Consider the following 7998-nt stretch of genomic DNA (forward strand, 5'->3'; position numbering starts at 1 on the left):
TCATTTAAAAAATCCTACTGCTGACCCTGAGGTCATCTCTCAAAGACCTAAAGGAATCAAAGCAACTTCAGCTTAGAATCCCACCCCCTCGGATAGAGATTCCCGAGCATTAAACAGATGGGGTGAAAAAGTATACACCTCTACTACTCTTGCTATTAGAGCATTAAATTGGCAGTTCCATATGCTGAAATATCAGTAACATACCATGGAAGTTCTCAAACCAAAAATATCTTCTTTCCCCTGCTTCTGCAGAAAATAAAGAGTTACAAGAGTTAATGCATTCTGCAAGTCAAGTGACTAAGCACATTTTATAATGTGGTTCTGACACCCTAGAAGCATCTTGCAGGGCAGCAGTTACTGGTTCAGTACTTAGAAGACATGCTTGGCTTAAGGAACAGACCTTGCCAAACCATGTCAAATCCAAATTATTGGACACACCCTTGCACAAAGATAACTTAATTGACACCAAGGCAGAAGAGGTCCTAAAAACGATGGAAGGAAAAGCTAAATCTATGTAGACAGTTAAGGACTTCTTACAGGTCCAGCCACCGAGGTTCAGTAGGCATTGCCTCTCCAAGCACTGGCCCTTTCTTGCCCCCCCAGGCCAGCTCAGCCCAAACCTAGGGGAAGCACACACCCCCAGATAACAGCCTCAGGAAATGCAGAGATCTAAGCAATGGGGTTCCTTATCTTCAAAACCAGGGAGTGCTAAGCCACCCCCTTATGATAAAAGCTCACAGTTTACACTTCTACCTCCTCCCTCTGGCCACCTGCACTTACAGCTAGGAGGAAAACTCTCCTTCCATGCAAGCAATTGGGACACCATTACCAACGAACGCTGGGTCCTCAATATAGTGTCCCAGGGATACAAATTTTGTTTTCACACTCTGCCAACCCCAAAAGGGTTCCCAGATCTACCCCAAACCAGCGAGCAGAACCCAAAAAGCAAGTCCTTTCCCTCCTCTCTGTGAGGGCAGTAGAGCATGTTCCTACAGAACAGACAGGCCAAGGTTTCTACTCCAGACTCTTCCTGGTACCCAGAAAAGAGGGCACATGGCACCCCATCCTCGGCCTATCCATTCTAAACACCTTTCTGGTGATACCAAAATTCAAAATGCTCACCCTCCAGCAGCTTCTTCCTATGCTTTCCAAGGATGCTTGGTTAGCTACCCTAGACCTAAAAGAGGCCTACCTACAGATCCCAGTCAGGGAATCATGCAGGAAATACCTATGTTTCAGAGCAGGATCACTGCACTTTCAGTTCTCTGTGCTTCCCTTTGGCTTATCCACTGCTACCGGAGTTTTCACAAAATGTCTGGCTTCCGCCATTGCTTTTTGCAGGCAAAAGAAATATTCAAATTTATCCATACTTAGATGACTGCCTGATTCAGGCAGACAGTCAGGAGAAGCTGCTAAAGCACCTGACCTTTGTAAAGGACCTACTGACCTCCCTGGGGTATGCTATCAATGAAAAGGAATCAAAACTGGTACCTACTCAAAAAATTGTATTCCTGGGAGCACAGCATCCCAGATGGCATTCCTTACACCAGAAAAACAAACCTACCTGACAACCTACTTCTCTCAACTAGCCACCAGGACCCAGTTATCCGCAAAGAAAATCCTGCAAGCTCTAGGGTTCATGGCTTCTTGCATTCTACTCATTCCATATGCCAGACTGCATATGAGGAAACTACAGTGGTACCTAAAAAGCCTTTGATGTCAGCACTCTCAAGACCTGTAAACTCTTATACCAATGATACCTTGCCTGAGGAAAGATTTTCTTTGGGGGGCAGCAGCATGCTACCACAACAAGGGACTTCCCTTCTCACTACCCCGTGCCACCCAGACCCTCACCACAGATGCATCAGACTATGCCTGGGGTGCACACCTGGACGGCAGGTGCATTCAGGGCCAATGGAGCCCAAATCAAATACATCTGCACATCAACCAAAAAGAGATCTTAGCTGTTCAGCATGCCCAGGCAGCTTTCAGACCGCTACTCTCCCCAGGGCCTCTACTGACCCATTTGCTAGTCAGCTTCGCTGCAGGAGCAGAGGGCAAGGCCATATCCAAACAAACAATTTCCAAATGGATAGCACATTGCATCCATTTCTGCTACAAACATCACAGAAAACCTCCCCACCAAGGGGGTCAGGACACATTCCACCAGAGCAACCTCCACCTCTGCAGCTTTCCTCAGAGGGGTCCACACCAGGGATATCCTGGAGGCTGCAACATGGACTTCTATTCATACTTTCACCAAGCATTACCACCTGCCTATCTTCTCCAAATCCAGGGCAGGCTTTGCCACTGCAGTCTTGCAGGGCATCCTATCCAGCCCCCAGTCTTGACTGCTTCCACCCTTTTCTTCAGCTTTGGGAATTAACCCAAATGTGATGACTGCAACAGTGAAACACGAAGAACATAGTGCAGTTGTGTACACTTACCATAAATGTAGATGTTCAAGTGTATTCACTATTGCAGTCCTGGTTTCCCTCCCTCCATCCCCTTTCTTTCTCTCTCTCTCTCTCTCTCTCTCTCTCTCTCTCCTTACAAGGAATTTTTGGTATTTACTTTCTACTGGTGGTGTTCTTCCACCATAACCTAGCTCCTTATGGGGGGGCTCCTGAAATTTAGGGCAAGAAAAACTGATGTAATGGCGTCGCCTGCCTGTTTTTATACCACTGATGACCTGACGTCAGTCTTAGTGACAGCAACCGACGCAAAAATACTAAGCCTCTGGTATTCGGGCCGACTGAGGGCTACCCTGACAGAGATAACCCAAATGTGATGACTGCAACAGCGAATACACTCGAACATCTACATTTATGGTAAGTGTACACAACTGTACTTTGCTGAATATCCACAGTTCATAGGTTCATAGGTTGGTACTAGGCTATCAGCCCTAGGGCCTATACAAGCCTAGCCATAACAATTCCCTGGCTATTTCTTCCCACATTATTTACTTTCTGGACCCCTGTCTAGCAGGGCGACTGACGTGATCCCTGGGGTGAATTTCCTTTCTCCCATCCAATCGCCAAGGTTCCTCTTGAAGAGGTCCAAAGAGGCACTCTGCTTGACATGTATGGGCAATCTATTCCAGAGTCTGGGGAGTCTCTGGGTCAGGAACCTATCCCTCCAGCATGTTTTGTTTATTGTGATGACAAGGTTTAGATCCCTGGAGCATGTAGCTCTGAGGGATTGGGATTTCTTTAAGTGTAGCATGTCCAACAGCTCTGGGTTTGACATGGCCTTGTATGTTAAGCAGAGATCGCCTCTGAGTAGACGATATGCGACAGAGTATAGCTGGAGTTTTTTAAAGGACATCTGCTTTAGGCCTGTGATTCTTTTAGTGAGGTATTTCTGAGGCCTTTCCAGTTGTTGCAGATGTCTTGAGAGGTACATACCAAATGGGGTGTTGTATTCTATAATGGGTCTAATGAGGGATGAGTACAGTGGGACAATGACCTCCTTTTTCTGGATGAAAAGCCCTTCATGATGAGGTGTGCCACATAGAAGGATTTCCTGACTGTTGTGGTGATGTGGTTATCGAAGGTGAGACCACTGTCCACCTGTGTCCCTAAGTCTCTTATCACACTTTCTGTGTTTAGTGTACTGCCACCTATATGGTAATTCATGGATACATGTTTTTCCCAAAGGGGATAACAATACATTTCTTGGCATTGAGCTTGAGCCCATGGCTCTGGCACCAAGCATCTGTTTCTGTAAGGCCCTTTTGTAGAGTATCCACATCATTTGGGGATTCGATAATGGCTCCCAGTTTGCAGTCATCTGAAAACTTTGTTAGCCAGAGTCCCTTAGTGTTGACCTGTACTTCAGAGAAGTAGATGCCAAACAAGAGCGGCCCTAGGACTGAACCCTGAGGTACTCCACTTGTCACTTGTCTGGAGCTGGATTTGGAGTCGGCTACTTTTACAGTGTGGGTTCTATCAGTAAGCCATTTAGCAACCCATTGGGTGACATAGGGATTAATGCCCAACTTAGTAAGTTTATCTATGATTCCAGAGTGGGGGATGGTGTCAAAGGCCTTGGCAAGGTGTAGATAGGCTGTGTGGACCACCTTACCCTTGTCCATGGCTCTGGAGACTGATTCAAAGAAGTCAATCAGGTTCAGGAGACAAGATCGGCCCTTCACAAATCCAAACTGGGTGGGGTCCAGTGTTTGAAGGTTGCCAATGTCTTTGTTTATAAGTTCCATGATAATACGCTCCATGGCCTTGCAGATAAGGCTTGTCAGACTGATGGGACGGTAGTTTCTGGGATCCAAGGTGGATTCCCCCTTGTGGATTGGGATAACTGTAGCTCTGTGCCACTCAGTGGGCATGAAACCTGAGGTGAGGCTATGATTAAACATGACACTTAGGTGAGGTGCCAGTTCATATTGTAGTTCATGTAGTACACAGCCGGGATGTCATCTGGTCCCATGGATGCTGTATTCTTGGCTTTAGAGAGTGCGTTTTGTACCTGTGTGGCCGTTATTACTGGAATTTGGCAATCTTCCGGTATTGAGATGGGCCATTTAGGGGTGAGAGGGGTGAAGTTGGCACTGAATCGATCTGCCAGGATATTGGCAATATCCTTCGGATCAGTATATTTAATGCCATTCTGTTTTAGCTTAGAGAAGATCTGAGCATTGCCATTTAGATTCTTGACATAGTTATAGAATGCTTTGTGGTTGTCTTTGGAATCTTTGGCAATTTTATTTTCGTAACTAGCTTTGGAGGATTTTATGAGGGCTCTCAGCTTCTTACTGAGGCTAGTAAGGGAGTTTTTTGCATCCTGGGATTTTCCTCTTTTCTGCAAAAGTTTTTCTTCCTTTGTGTGTAGAGTTTATTTATGGAGGGGATTACTTTTTGGGCTTTTTTTTTTTTGAGAGCATTTTGGTTCTATTTGGGATGGCACGATTCATGCATGAGTGGATGTGCTCGTACAGTGCCTTAGTGTAGGATTCAGCAGTTGAACTTTCAGTTCCCGTCTGCATGGGTGTCATGAAGTTTGTCACTTCTGACTTGAGTAGCATGACGTTGGCTTTGGAGAAGTTTTTTATGGTGGTTTCTTTACTGGGGGGTGGGGTGGGATGTGGATGTTAAGGGTTAGCTTATGGTCAGACCTGACTAACGAGGGGGTGACCATAGGTATGGAGCATTGATTTCCCATGTTGGTAATGACCAAGTCTAGTATATTGGAGCCTCTGGTGGGACTATGGATTAGTTGATCCACGGCGTTGGAATTTATGAATTCCAAGAACCGTTGCGCAAAGGTGTTGGGACATGAGTAGTTTTCCCAGTTAATGGCAGGATAGTTAAAATCACCCAGTATTAGGGTGTTTGGTTCTATCTTAATATTTTCCAGTATGTTTAGAAAGGTGTAAGGGGATCTGTAGCAAGCTACAATTTGGATTGCAGTCTTACCTAGTGTTAGTTGCACTTGGAGAATTTCAGACACATTGTGTTGCCCCCTATTCATGGCAGGGTCCTCATAAAACCTACTCTATGTGCACACATACTGGCAAGGCAGTGCAGATTGGGGTTATAAAAGCATGACAGACAGCTCAGTGTCGCATGTCATACTCATCAGAACATACGTGCATGCTAATACTGTGTCACACACTGCATGCATGCACTTATGTCCTACAAATACACCTGTCATATGAATGACTGGGTAGCTCCATCTGTTACAGTTCTAGCATCTTGTCACATGAAGAAACCCACAGTCCTGGCCCACAGCCTGGTGTGTGGCACGACAACTACATTCATGTCAGTACAACATAGGAATAAAGGAGCCCTGCAATGTCCATCAAAACAGTTTGCTCCTACTGCAGTCACTGCCACCCACAGTAGCACGTTAAATCCCTGCAGGGTGGGACATGATTCACAGTTATAAATGTGTACCACATGTTGCCTAACACTCTCTGGATGGCACTATTATGTAACATATGCACATGCCTTACCTGAACTATTGTGGGTACCCTTAAAGGGACACTATCTCTTTACTAAAATCCCATTTCTGCCTCAGACCGAAGCTGAAAACATTGCCACCCACTTATCTAATCACCTCCCTTTTTGTGATATCATTAATGAGGTTATAACAATCCCACCCACCTTAACATCCTCCTATTCCAGTTTTGTTTTCCCCTTATAAACTGAGTGACCATCGCTGTAGTTCCTATATAGGGACAACTTTTAAATATTGCTCTTAAAAGTTTAAAGTTGCTAGAATAACAATTGTCTAAACGTGCATTTTTTTTTAAAGATATGAAGGCTGAAACGCAAATATATGACATTTATGTAGTAGGTTCAGTCCTCGGTGATTTGCCATAAAAAACACAAAATTTATGAGGAACTTACCAAAAATCTAAGGCAGAAATCTGGACATTCTGTGAAAATCTGGACAGTTGAGAGGTATGTGACAGCCTTAGATGTGAAGAGACAATCCCGATTGCTTTTTAATGTAATACCAGCTTTTAAAATCCAGTATTGCATTTGCAGTCAAACCTCAGCGCCGTAGCGCTCTCTGTGTGTTCTTATCTGTAACAACTGTTGCTAGCAGTTTGCTGCAGATTAAAAGTCAACACAAATGGTTTCTTTCCTTTTTTTACACTAAAATTTAGCATGTTCTATTGAAGGCAGTTTTTTTTTTAACTAAAACACGAGCGCTGAAGCGCTCTGTGAAGGCAGATACAAACTGTAGCAACTGTTTCTACAATGTAGCAAACAGATTGCTATAGTGTAAACGAAGAAGAGCATTTTTTTTTACTAAAACATGAGTGAGAGTAAAAATGGAGGGGTGGTGCTTTTTGATGAGAGAGAGAGTTGTGGCTGGGGCATCTCAAACATGTCCCAAAATGGACTCTGCATTTGCTAAGGCAAGCTTATGCTTTTTCCTTATCATGGCTTACAGCTCAATACAACTTTTTCTTCAGTATTTTAGTCATTATGTTCCACAGTTACTTCTATTACAACTTATTTAACATCAACTCTTTATCTTCTGAAATATTATACTTAAAAGAACATACTAAATTCCAGTGATCAGATGGTTTGCATTTCAGTATGCACAATATGGGATTCTAGGGTGCTACTTGAACCTCAAGGCATGCTTTGCATAGTTTTATAAATTTCTCCCATCCGCCACAGAAAGCAAGGTTGCTAATATTAACTACATTGTCTTTTACATACCCTTTCTTTCTCAGATGGCATGCTTTTACCTAAGAGTGTCTGCATAGGTCAATCCTCCAGGGGTTGTATAATCCCATTGCTGACTGTGATATAGAACCTGCCGTCTGGGTAAGCATCAGGGATGGGGTGTTCTGCATATTGATAAAGTTTCTGAAAATTGTGTGCCTTGCCCTCATCCCATAGGATGACTAACGTGCAAGCTTAAACACTAAGCTACTTGAAAACATATTTGTTCTTATGTTTGGCAAGCAACAGAGGTCATACACTACTGAATAACTTGGTACAGAACACCAAGAATTCTCAGAGATGGTCACTGTCACCGGGATATATTACTTGTCAGTCTTTAGAGAAGGTAAGCCATTGGCCAGCTTTTACTCCTTTGTATCAACAGCTGATCCTCTAGCAGCTATCATGTTAACCAAACTAGTCATTGCTGATACTGGCAGTAACTTGTTCTTATTCTTTAGAAGATCTACCTTATAAAATATAGCAACACAAGAGGTATTCCATAAGGTCTCTGCTGTAAATGGGATCTTGGCCCAGCACGATCTTCTTTATTGTCAAACTGCAAACATGACTTAACATAGCTATTTATCTACCTGTATGGATAGCTTTCTATATACAGTTAAACTATGGGCTCAGTAAACCAAGAATGATTTTAAGCCACTGAAGCTCATCGGCTTACATCATGAAATCCATGGTCTGATAATATTGTAGTACAAACAAATGCTCATATCTGTATATGCATAACTGTCAATACAGAAGAACAGCAGAATTGTTCAATGGAATCTGATATTCAAAG

General features: G+C 43.6%; 1 protein-coding gene across 2 annotated transcripts in view; it reads left to right on the plus strand.

Moving 5' to 3' along the window:
- The window catches only part of LOC122802910 (nectin-1-like), a 2017182-nt gene that overhangs the window by 305459 nt on the left and 1703725 nt on the right, over positions 1-7998 (plus strand). The window lies entirely within an intron of this gene.

Source organism: Protopterus annectens, chromosome 5.part0 (genome assembly GCF_019279795.1).
Source record: "Protopterus annectens isolate FY-2018-M chromosome 5.part0, PAN1.0, whole genome shotgun sequence".
NCBI lineage: Eukaryota > Metazoa > Chordata > Ceratodontiformes > Protopteridae > Protopterus > Protopterus annectens.